The sequence below is a fragment of the Dendrobates tinctorius genome, unplaced genomic scaffold (genome assembly GCF_039654945.1).
Source record: "Dendrobates tinctorius isolate UK_male_01 unplaced genomic scaffold, ASM3965494v1 ptg000003l, whole genome shotgun sequence".
NCBI classification, from domain to species: Eukaryota; Metazoa; Chordata; class Amphibia; order Anura; family Dendrobatidae; genus Dendrobates; species Dendrobates tinctorius.
In genome coordinates, this window is record NW_027361671.1 from 58,817,811 (window position 1) to 58,830,895 (window position 13,085).

Genomic DNA, 13,085 nt, shown 5'->3' on the forward strand with positions numbered 1-13,085 from the left:
ACAAAGTGTTCCTCGCCATAAGACTTGAAATAAGAGATACATGTTACGAGCCACATGTTTTTCGGGAGGAAGACAATTTAAAAAGACATGGTACGAGGAAAATTAATTACTCCGAAACATATGTAAATAATAGAATAGTTAAATGTTGGATGATTTAACTATGGGTATGGTTCACATGAAGACATAGGAGGTAGGATTACAGCCTCCATTTCATACTTCTATAATGGCACTAAACCCTATCTCTTCGGTAATGGAGAGTGTCTAAGCAGTTATTGAATGAATGAGCAATAGGCTTCTTTCCCTATGTAATTTCATCCTTCTGAAAGATAAGGCCAGTCGCTTAAAGGAACATCCTAAAGAAAGAAAAAAAAAAACAATGGGATCCATACCGATTACACCTGGAGTGACTGACGTTACCCATTTAAGTAAAGGTCTCTGAAATGGGAGCAGATGGCAAGCTGCATGCAGCAGGGGGTGAATTCATTAATATATATCTCTACACACATGGCAAGGGAGACCAAAATACAGGAAAACCATGTGTCATGAACACATCACCGCCATGAAGAAAAAAGCAAAGGCAAATTATTTAATTTCTCAGTGGATATTATGGTATGTGTCACACCAGTTAATGCCCGGACTTAAGAAGATAATAACTAGATTAACTAGCTTGTGTATGAGCGTCATTCACGTAAAATAATAGGTAAGATCAGTCAAGGATTAAATTAACTATGTCTACCCTGTTGTTATCCAGCAGTCTAGGGAAAAGACTAAATAAAAAAAAAATAAAAAACCATCACAAGACTCTTTTTGGTTTCTCAGAGTAAACACGGAGCAGATGAATAGCAGAGCTCGGACTGTAATCTGTTTACCCAACAAAAGTGGTCGAATTTCCTTGGGAAGCCTAAATTCTGTCATTAGCCTGGACATTTATCACTGGGAGTGATAAAACACATTCCCTGTTCTTGCTGATAGATTAAAGTCACCTCTACTCTCTGAACCCTGCTTCCTTTTTCATTTCACAAGAACAAAGAGGAAAAAAAAATATCCCAGAAAAATACATATCAGCTGGATGTTCACATAACAAGGTCCGCAGAGACACATCTAGGAGTTGCCTCTTTTAATCCAATACTGAATAATGTTGGATCCTGCTCTCTGTTCTTTTCAAGCTCGGCTACTGCCAAAATAACTGCAAGGCTTGCAAGTCCTGTTATACAGAGAGCCTTCCCCAAGGCACCCCAACAATATCTGAGGCACCGCCGCTATGGCAACCGCATAAGAAAGCAGTTTCCATGATTAATAGATGAAGACCAGGCATACCGTCTAGATAGCTGGCTAGGCCATCATCGGAAGAATTAACTAAAGAGCCAAGCATGTGAAGCAATGTCAGGTACAATCAGGGATCTCGGCAATCGATAAATCAGAAATACATACCAAAGCCTGCAAGTTTATTGTGGAAAAACAGAAACCACAAAGTCAATTACTCCTTTGTTCTGGTAATTACCGAGGTATGACGACAAGGCCGGAGCTATAATGAATGGAGTTCTCCTGCTGCCCACTGATCCAACTTATGCCACTCCATACAAAACCATAGACTGCTGTACTAAGAGGAGGCACGCACTGCCGGATACCAGGACTTCATCGCTGGAGGGTCTTATTTAAAATTAATGAAGACTGAAGCGTTTAATGCATGAATGCAAATCTACTAGAACAGAAATTACAGCATATAATAGAATGTCAATTTGCAAAAGATTAAACCAAAATCTGGTAGGGGAAATTTGACATTTACCATTATTTAAAGAAAATGATATTTGATACTTTTTCTATTGCTTGCTGCAGATTATTACAGAGAGCTATTATTTGCAGCCATTTTTTTTAAATATATTTAAATAGTTAATACATAATATAAGCTTTTGTAGCCCATTGAACAATGCAGTAACTACACAGTGCCTCTAGAGGCCAGCGCAGGGCCAACGCTATCAGGTTACAACACCATGGCAGTAATAATAAAAACTGGTTACGTATTAACCAAAAAAATGTGTTGGTGTATATGCCCTATAGCATATGGGTATATGTGACCAAAATTACCCTATTAGCCAATTATGATCTTTCATAAACGGCAAGTCTCCTAGCAGCCACTTTAGTAATGTGTAAAAACTAATCTTCTAGCCACATATGGACGATCTGATCCAAGACTACCAGCCTGGTCTTGCACTTTTTGGCATTTTAGGAGTTACGGTATTGCTCTCTATGTGATCATCTTCATAAAAAATAAATACATTTATCACTACTACTTCGAAAGGCTAGCTCTCTTCAATATGTAACGACAGTCAAACTAGCCATTAATTAGGAAAAGGGGCATGAACCCCTTATCTTCTTGTATCCTGGATGTTATATGATGTCTGCATTAAAATAGCCAGTCTGATATAAAGCAACAAATGTCCTAGAGATTGTTTTCCTTCTCATCTAAGGTAAGAACACGGAAGGCTAAAGGCCCTTTTACATTTAGCGATGCACCAGCGATCCCGACCACGATACGACCCGGTCAGGATCGTTGGTGCATCACTAAATGATCGCTAGTGAGCTGCCACACAGGCAGATCTCACAGCGTTGCAGCAGCAACACAGCGCATGATACTTACCGTTCAGACGCGGCGATTCTGACGTCCTCTCACCCGCCTCCACACGTCGCTCGTTGGCACCACAGGAAGCGCCCGACGAGAAATGGAGCTGCGTGATCAACGACAGACAGCGGGGGAGCCGGTCGGTGGTAAGTATCACACATAGCGATATCACTGCTACGTCACCAAATCGGTGATGCTTTAGCAATATCGCTATGTGTAAAACCCCCTTAACAGAATACTATAGGGAATATATACAGCTCTGGCAAAATTAAGAGACCACCACATCAAAACCCTGTCATGGCCAGCCCAATCTCTGGACCTGAACCCCATTGAAAACCTCTGGAACGTAATCAAGATGATGGATACTCACAAGCCATCAAACAAAGAACTACTTAAATATTTGTACCAGGAGTGGCATGAGGTCACCCAAAAGCAGTGTGAAAGACTGGTGGCAAGCATGCCAAGATGCATGAAAGCTGTGATTAACAATCATGGTTATTCCACAAAATACTGATTTCTGAACTCTTCCTGAGTTAAAACATTGGTATTGTTGTTTCTAAATGATTATGAACTTGTTTTCTTAGCATTATTTGAGGTCTGAAAGCACTAGGTTTTTTGGGGTTTTTTTTAAAATTTGACCATTTTTCTTTGTCAGAAAAAAAAAATACAAAATTTATTGCTTGGAAATTCGGACACATGTTGTCAGAAGTTTATAGACTAAAAGAACAATTTACATTTTACTCAAAAATATACCTATAAAGAGAAAAATCAGACAAACTGAATATTTGATAGTGGTCTCTTAATTTTTGCCAGAGCTGCACATATAGCCTCCAATTCACCAGAACTGTGGATATCACTGGGGTACGACAGTGAATTGGTAGATTGTCATCAGCTAATTGAAAGAATGTCAATCAATGAAGCAGTCAATCACATTAACAAAAATATTTCGTTGTGAATGAGAGATATTGGAATTCTCTTATATGCTTCAGACTGTATATGACCAAAAACATAAAGATAAAAAAAGTAAGATATGTTCTCTGTAGGCCAACAGATAATGCTCCAGAGGCTTCATTATGGCTGTTTTAGTCTGGAACTTTTCTGCTGTGATCATTCCAAAAGTAGGATTACACCATGAATGGTCAAATGGACTTGTCTAATAATGCATGAGGAAGTCAGCAATGTATCCGCTCATTCTGGTATTTGCAATTTAAAAAGGAATGCATGTGATCACAGTTATTCAAATAAGGGGTTCCTGATCCAAAAGAAGACCACCGAGTTTACCAATTAACTTACTCATTTAGCTGCCAACAGAAATCGAGCAAGAAAAATAAGGAAAAAATTCTCTGGACTCCATCAGGGATGAAAACCAATCAAACGCTCACCGATTCATTAACTAGACAGGACAATGGATTCACATGTAATACCTAATGAAACAACTTAATTACCGATTACAGCCATTGTTTAACTAAAGGTGTAAAAAGTTTGCACAAAAAGAAGAGTGTTGAGAAATAGCTTGATGGAATGGAGTGAAGAGTAATCCATCATTGCAAAATCACTGTGTGGCCAACAGGGGAGCCACAGACAACTCAATGGATAAAACCTACATTTCTTTCTATAGGCTTTGTTTGCCAGTGCACAATGCTGAAACAAGTCAAGTCAGCTGTAGGCATTGCTGCTGGGTACAAGTATTGCCTTCTTATCAGTTATCTGTAATTGTAAGTGAAAATATATAACATTATAGGGGCTCCCATCCCATGCTGCGCTTTAAAAACCAGAAACAGAAACAATAAAGTCAGGTTGGGTGTTGCATTTTCTCATCTGCTTCCAACATGGCCTCTTTCCAGCGAAGTGTTACCATGAAATAAATTCTCTCTTTGATAGAGCGATGAATGACAGGCAAACAAAGGGTAAGAAAACAGGGCTGCAGTCAACGTTTCTGTCTGCGCTGCCCCATTTATATGTCATTTTAGTGCTGACATTGAAGTTACTTTTACAATTTAAAGCAAACAAGTCTGCTATCATTGATACAAATGCATTATTGGATATAACACCGGATATCCACGCCGACTGCTTTTGCAATATAGGCACCTACTAAACCTAAAAGACCCCCCGTACACTAAATGAATTTAGCAGAAAGTCTCCCACACACCAATTACCAGCTCAGGAAAGAGCCATGGTCTGCTTTTATCTTTAAGTAGCAATGTATTGCAAATCCATGTGTCCTAAAAGAATACACATACACAGAGATACATTTCATCTTGCTCTCATCCTGAAGAGCTTGCTTAAGTTTTATCACTCAACCGATCAAACCTAAACAATGTTAGGGGACTGGAGACTTGTGACTGGCGGGCTGTGGTCACAACTGGAAGACTTCCTTGGGGGGGTGCAAGACTAACCCCATGTAGACAGGCCTCCTCCTATATAGCAGTCAATACCCCTGTGTGATCACTTATACAGACATCTACTCAATGAAACCTTTCTACTAGATTGTCAGCAGAACTCCTCGAATTTAGCCATGGAAACATTGCATGTGCTGATTAAAGAGCAGGCAGTACTGGAGATAAGAGCTTTCCAAACAAACTGGTGAACTTCTAGGTCAAATTAAAGTCACTTTTCTCGACTTTATGGGATGTTTGAGAACTCTAGGTATAATGTTACATTGAAATTAGGGTCATTATTTCTGGGGTCAGATGTGTTGGAACCAGTTAACTAACATTAAAGTCATAATAAACAATCCATAACAATAAACATGTAAAACAGATAAAGAACAGCAGGTCAATATTTACATCCCAGCTTCACAACATAACCATTACCTAGGCTTCAGATTAGCATGAAAACTGCTTGGATCCTGGACAAGACCCCCAAGTTCCAGATAGACCTCAATCATGGCATCTACCTCTTGAAGATTGGAGACACAGTTCTGTCTGGTTAAAGTTAATTATTAACTTTTATAGCACTTGAGCTGGGACAGAACAGAAACCAGCACAGGAAGGGGGGCAACCAGGCAGTTCTATTAGTATGCCCTTTCTATTTTAGCTGACCGCCCTGTAATAAACATACAGTAAACACTTTATTCCTGCATTATACATGCTATTAATATTTTAGCATCAGTGCCTGGGCTTTCCCTTTATACCAAATATGCTTTCAATCCAAGCTCAATAATAAAAAAAAGAGAGAGGACTGAAATGGCCACATGGGTATTAAGTGCAAAGCATTGATCCAGATGAGATTTAAACAGAGCCTTCTTTATTTTACATGCTTGATAGTTTGTAAATGGGAAAGGCGAATCAAACCTTCTCAAAGCAATAAAGGAATGACTCCTGACAGAGCGGTTAAAAACAGAAGCACACTTAAGGGAAATAAGCGCTTTCCTATTGTATTGCCATTAAGACTTTCTCTGCTGTGGGCACAATGGACTTCCTAGGAGCAATGAAACCACTGGGTGTCCAGATTACTAGGTAGCGCAGACATACAGCAGACACACAGGTTTTGCACAATTAACCTTTTTTTTGTATCTTCAAGGCACCACGTGTGTTTTCTACTTTAGCAACTGACTAAAAGACAAAATCCATGGTAATGCAATCAATAATGTCCCTATTCCTCTGTAGGCGCTGGAGGAAAGTCATTTGTCTAGATTCCTTAATTAAGCATCAATGTTTGGATTGCCACCATTTCACTGCCCAGCAGTACCAATGAATACTGGCCTTCGGTTACATTACACCAAAAATCGAAACACACTACACAATCCTATTCAAATTCAGCATGGTATTATGGACAGTGGGTGCTTGCTTGGCACTATGGCATGATAGGGGAGTAGCTGTGCCTGCAGTATTTTATCACATAGGGTTATCCATTCTTTCCCCAATGCCATCCTGCATTTGATAGCAATGATCTCATTTTGCCCCAGGGCCCCCATGGGACGGAAGCAGCCCACCAGCTCCCTGACTTTCTGCTCCATTACCCCAAATGCACCAGGCAGAACCAGGCTCCAGAAGGCAGTCGGAAAAAACAACACATGGGGGGATTTGCAGCCAGGTTCCCAGAGCTCCCACTATGTCTCCTCCAAATTCACAGCCAGAGCACTTAGAGAGCATTACTCTCAGCTGACCGCCCCTCATACACATGGGAAAGCCAAGCATCAGCTACCCTGCACTGGAACATCAAGCATGCTGGCACTGGAGGCATCTGACAGCCCCTCACTGGCACTGCCATCGTCTTGTACTTAGTCTTGGTATTTATATAGCATGGTCATATTCTGCATCCATGCATAGGGAATGGAGTGTTCACCCACAAACCTAAATTCCACATTTGGAACACTGGTCAGTATGATAAGACACTATGGCATGTTTCTGGAGTGGGGGAAGAAACTGGATGACCCTGTGGAAAACCACAAGAACATGGTGCAACCTACAAACTTCATGCACCCACATTCCTTGGTTAGAGCCCAAGTGCACTACAGATGACCTGGTTTTAGGATGCACACAATATGCATTATATTATGTAATAATCAGATTTTTCTAGGCTGACTGGATTATGTCTGACTGGCACAAAGTTGCCTTTTAATTGCGATGGCTGATAATAGGAGATGTACTAGAATGAGGCAGATGCATGGTGGGTGTGCCAGGGCTAAACACTCATTCAGCTTCCTATTCCTTCCATTTAACTTCCCAACACACAGGGTAAAGCCTGGTACGTCCATGATCAGGGAGTGTAGGATGAAAAGGGGATGGGGAGGATTGTGCCCTGTGTGAGGGGCTTGCTACACCAGACCCTATGAGGACCCCTATAAGTGCTGGAGGGGTCTGCGCTGCTGTAGAGCCCACCACCCCTCACCCCCCAGACAGGGGGGCACAATCAGCCGTTCAGCACCAATTAGCTACCCCTGAGCCACTCACAAGTTTCTTTAACACTCGCATTTCCACGCTTGGTTCCAAGCCATTCACTCACAATGGAAGAGGAAGAAGATCTAGCTAGACCATCCCTGCCTTTGTATTTAGCGAGCAGCCAGTCTCCTGCCAACAAGGGGGGAGATGGAGAGAGAAGAGATGCCCTTGCCCCCCGCTGTGGGCTGTCCACGTGAAATCATGGGCATGACCACTATTTGGGACGTATGAAGAAAAGGAATAAATAAAAACGATTAACATAAGTTATTGGTCCAAAAATATGGAATCTATGCAGATAACAGCGGAATAATGGACACATATAAACAGGTGTAGATCGCAGTGCTTGTTATTTTCATTCATTCCTAGAAACACATCAGGGTTCATACAATAGTCACCAAACAGCCTTGGAGAAATAGCATTGGAGCCTACCTTGGGAACATTCAGAAGCAGCGCAGAATCAGGGCTAGCTCATGTACAGTCCCATTAGTAATCCACTGAGAGGGATCTCTCCAATCCACTGGGTTCTCCCGTGCAATCCTTAGTCATTACTACACGTGTGACACAATGTTACTACTGCAAAGGCTGCACTCTCTCCTCTAGGCAGAAGCTGCTATTCCTCCTAGGACAATCCAAATTCCACAATGACTCCACTGGGAGGTCTTCTCCTGGAATGGCATGCAGGAGGAGCACAAGTCACATCAGGGCTGTGATGAGGGGGGTACAGGGATCACCCCAAACTCCTGCGATCTCTCCTGGTCCCCAGCTCTGCGCACACACTGGCTGCTGCTGCTCATTGAACTGGATTTGGAGAAGAGCAGAGCTCAGCCTCCCTGCCCACAAGCCCAGCAGCCTCCCTGCCCACAAGCCCAGCCTCCTCCCTGCTGCTGCTGCTGCTGTCTCCCAGCTCCTCTGCTACTGGCACTGGCATCTAGTGCAGCAGGCAAAATCTGGAGTGGATCACTCCCAACCTCTCCTCCTGTCCATGTGATACCCAGGAAGCAGATTGCAAGCACAAACATTCCCATAGATCTAATGGATCATCAACAAAGTAATCCCTGAGAAGAACAACAGCTCATTTCTGGGATCTCTTACTGACTCATTTCTCTCCCAAATGTTGCAATAAACAAATATGTTCAGCAAGTGCCCAGAAAGAGGTTACATTTATTTCTGATTCCTGGAATAAAATAGATACGAATGAGCAATATTTAGCATATTATCCATTTCTGCAGAGATAAGCCAGTTCTCTTATAGAAAGGAAGCAGCAGCAAGTAATATGATATTTATTATATTTGAAAGTGCATTTACAGCTTGTAAGGCAAATATTTTCCATTATCCCTTATCTCCTCTAAACACATGCAGCGCAGGAGATTTTTTTTTTTTTTCCATTAGCTGATTGAGTTTTCCTTTTTTTTTTATTTCCAGCCTAATGGTGACAAATATTTACAAAACATCAGCCTTAATGCAGACCAGAAAGATTTGATTTTTTTGCTTGCAGGGTATAACAGAAATGTGTCTTGTCTGTGTGGTTGTAGTGCCCACTATTGGCCTGAAGGTGTCGCCAGTCTAGTTGAACAGATTTGCTCAGGCTTTTGCTGCTCATGGCTCATTGCACAGAGCCCTATGCAGCCAGCAGCAGGTGCCAGACAAGACCAGCTGGATGAAAGCAGCTCTTCTCCCATTGGCATACAACTGTCTTTTGGGGCTGACTGTGTGTACTGGTTGAGCAAGCCTCATTTGTAAAAATAAAAAAAAAAAAGAATCCTACTGTACAGACGTAGTGCTACAATAAACATACACTGGGGGAGATGCAAATCCCAAGGCTAAAGAGAAAAGTCTAAACTTCTTTTTTTTTTTCTTCTTTGGTTGATTAAATCTTACGGTTTTATTTTTTTTTTTGCATAGGAATAATCTGATAATAATATCTACTATTGTGTCTTATTTCCATCAGGGAGTTTGCGACTCATGTTTCCTCCACCCCTTATCATAACATAATTAGTTATAAAGAGAGTTGCAATCAGATTATCCAGATTCCCTGCAGACTTGGAGAGAAAAAGCAGGAAAGTGCAGGGTCGGGAGGACTGCGGTCTCCGGAGCATTGGCGGTGGTTTCTTCCTATTGTGTGTCTGCTCATAGCCATCTTCTGATGACAGATCGGAGGATTATGTTTCCTTTACAATATGTATGTGCGAGCGCTCAGGTCATAATGCCTCGCTGTATCAACTAATAGGAAGTGTATTTAGATAAGCAAATAGTCTCCGTGTTACACTGTTGTTATTGATTTAACGGGGAATTATTACATATCTAGGAAAATGCGGTAGGTATTTACCTGGAATTCATTCTGTCATCAGGCTTTTACTTTTAATACATTTTTATTTAGAAACTTATTAAACCAAGTCCAAGTTATGAACTCCCATGCAAGGGAGCATAAACTAACAATCTAACATACATTCAAGAAACTTCAAATAATATAAGGGAAGACAGGACATAGACAGGGGTAGGGAAAGGAAAGGGACATAGGATTTAATCATAAGATACCCAATAATCTATAATGGTATCATCAATAACCAATCAAGGGTGTTTAAAGCGGTTAGGCCACCCACTATTGTAGGATCATATATGAATCTCATCCCAGGCCGTGACCAGTTCTCAATTGGCTACGGAGAGAGCCTCAGCGCCTGATCCAGTCGAGTATCTGAGTGAAGCTCCATCCAGGGATGCCAAACCCTGAAAAAAGAATCCCATGTGTCGGTTCTAGTTGCTTCTATTCTTTCATATAACATATTGTCGTTCATCTTCTCTGTCACCATAGATATTGACAGTGAGGGCGACTTCCACTTTGCCGCAATGTAGATTTTAGTGGTCATACATAAGTAGCTTACTAGCTTCTGAAAGCTTTTGGAAGCCGGGAAGGCTTGGTTCCCAGTAAAAGAGTAGAAGATTCCAGAACAACCGGTCCACCATACATCTGTGCCATCAGATGCTTCACCTTCTCCCAAAGCCCAGAAACCACCGTACAAAACCACCAAATATGTTTCATGTCACCAGATATTCCACAGCCCCTAAAACAGTCTCCCGAGACATTAGGAAAAATGCTACGATTTTTTTCCGGTACATAATATACTCTGTGCAATAGTTTTAAGGAGGTCTCCACAAGGGAAATCTAGTGACTACCTTTCTGTCATCAGGCTTTTAATGTGTAGAATTGCTGTTATTCAGACACCACTGATTTCATTTATGGCAGCAGGAAATAGACATTTTGCCTAATCTGCCAGTTTTGGTTGTCTGTGAGCTCTTGCGTAAGCAATTACCTTTCGTAAGGACAATTGTGTTACCGGGTGGCATTAACAATCAATAGTACAAATAGTTCTACATATTGATGCGTGTTCCTTGTATCTGGCAACCAGGAGATCTATTAGATCAACTTTTTACAAACTGCAGAGAATATACGTTGTTCTATATTGCGTCCTGGACATGTGTTAGATAAAAGAGCTCATTGTTCTTTGCCATCACTGTATAACTGAATACCGGGACAAAGGGTTTTTTGTGTTATACCTATGTCTTGTATGTCAGTTATATATATCAGCCTTGGGGCACACAAGTCTTCGTTTCACTGTAGACATCTGACAACTATTTTCAATGCGCTAATGAGGGTTTTTGCGGTGGGCCGGCTTCTCGAAAGTTGTTCCCCAGGTTTTAGTAAATAAGGATTAATAGACAAAAGTCATGAAAAGCTCACTGAAGTACATTGTGCTCCAAATCCTCTGTTTCTTTATTCTGGGGATGTAAATAGACAATGTTGTCATCTGGATTTAGGGGAAAAGTCCATAAGTGACTTTAGATAGAGATAGGACTGGCTTCAAAGCATACTTTCTTATACTATCAATGCACTATCTTGCTACATCATCCAGATTTGTGTAATCGGGGACCCCCAAACACGTCATAAAACTTAAAGGAGATGCAAAGTTTAAAGTCCGCAATCACTAGTCCCCACGGTAATATATATATAGATATATTTATATCTATAGATATAGATATATATATATATATATATATATATATATATATATATAGTGTAGCAGTGTTTGACCCCTTCCTGATTTCTTATTCTTCTGGATCCTTGTCCACTTAAATGTTTCAGATCACCAAATAAATAAAGATATGAGACAAAGATAACAAAAACACAAAATGAAGTTTTTAGATGAAGGTCTTTATTAACCCCTTCACCCCCAAGGGTGGTTTGCACGTTCATGACCGGGCCAATTTTTACAATTCTGACCACTGTACCTTTATGAGGTCATAACTCTCGAACGCTTCCATGGATCCCGGTGATTCTGACATTGTTTTCTCGTGACATATTGTACTTCATGTTAGTGGTAAAATTTCATTCAAATAACTTGCGTTTATTTGTGAGAAAAACGGAAATTTGGCGAAAATTTTGAAAATTTCGCAATTTTCCAACTTTGAATTTTTATGCCCTTAAATCACAGAGATACGGCACACAAAAAACTTGATAACTAACATTTCCCACATGATTACTTTACATCAGCACAATTTTGGAACCAAAATTTTTTTTTGTTAGGAAGTTATAAGGGTTAAAAGTTGACCAGCGATTTCTCATTTTTACAACACCATTTTATTTTTAGGACCACATCACATTTGAAGCCACTTTGAGGGGTCTATATGATAGAAAATACCCAAAAGTGACACCATTCTAAAAACTGCACCCCTTAAGGTGCTCAAAACCACATTCAAGAAGTTTATTAACCCTTTAGGTGCGTCACATGAAATTTTTTGAATATTTAAAAAAAAATGAACATCTAACTTTTTTTCATAAAAAAAATACTTCAGGTTCAATTTTTTTTATTTTACCAAGGGTAACAGGAGAAATTGAACTGCAAAAGTTATTGTGCAATTTGTCCTGAGTACGCAGATACCTGATATGTGGGGGGGAACGACTGTTTTGGCGCATGGCAGAGCTCAGAATGGAAGGAGCGCAGTTTGACTTTTTCAATGCAAAATTGGCTGGAATTCAGATTGGACGCCATGTCATGTTTGGAGAGTCCCTGATGTACCTAAACAGTGGAAACCCCCTACAAGTGACCCCATTTTGGAAACTAGACCCCCCAAGGAACTTATCTAGATATGTGGTGAGAACTTTGAACCCACAAGGGCTTTACAGAAGTTTATAACGTACAGCGGTACAATTAAAAAATCATATTTTTTCCACAAAAATGATCTTTTCACCCCAATTTTTATTTTCCCAAGGGTAACAGGACCCTAAAAGTTATTGTGCAATTTGTCCTGAGTACGCTGATACCCCACATGTGGGGGTAAACCACTATTTGGGCGCATGGCAGAGCTCGGAAGGGAAGCAGCGCCATTTGACGTTTTTGGCTGGAATTGAGATTGGACACCATGTCGCGTTTGGAAAACCCCTGATGTACCAAAACAGTGGAAACCCCCCACAAATGACACCATTTTGGAAAATAGACCCCCTAAGGAACTTATCTAGATGTGTGGTGAGAACTTTGAACCCCCATGGGCTTCACAGAAGTTTATAACATAAAGCCATACAATTAAAA

At 40.7% G+C, this 13,085-nt stretch overlaps 1 protein-coding gene across 6 annotated transcripts in view; it reads right to left on the minus strand.

The window, feature by feature from the left end:
* SEMA6A (semaphorin 6A) overlaps window positions 1-8,392 on the minus strand; it is a 322,215-nt gene extending 313,823 nt beyond the window's left edge. For 2 of the 6 annotated variants that reach the window (XM_073553999.1, XM_073553967.1), the window contains exon 1: window positions 7,933-8,391. The gene's annotated coding sequence lies outside the window, so the exon portion shown is untranslated. Of the gene's footprint in view, window positions 1-7,932 lie in introns of all 6 variants that reach the window. The other 4 variants (XM_073553966.1, XM_073553963.1, XM_073553964.1 and 1 more) reach the window with 4 other exon arrangements.
* Window positions 8,393-13,085: the final 4,693 nt, after the last annotated feature.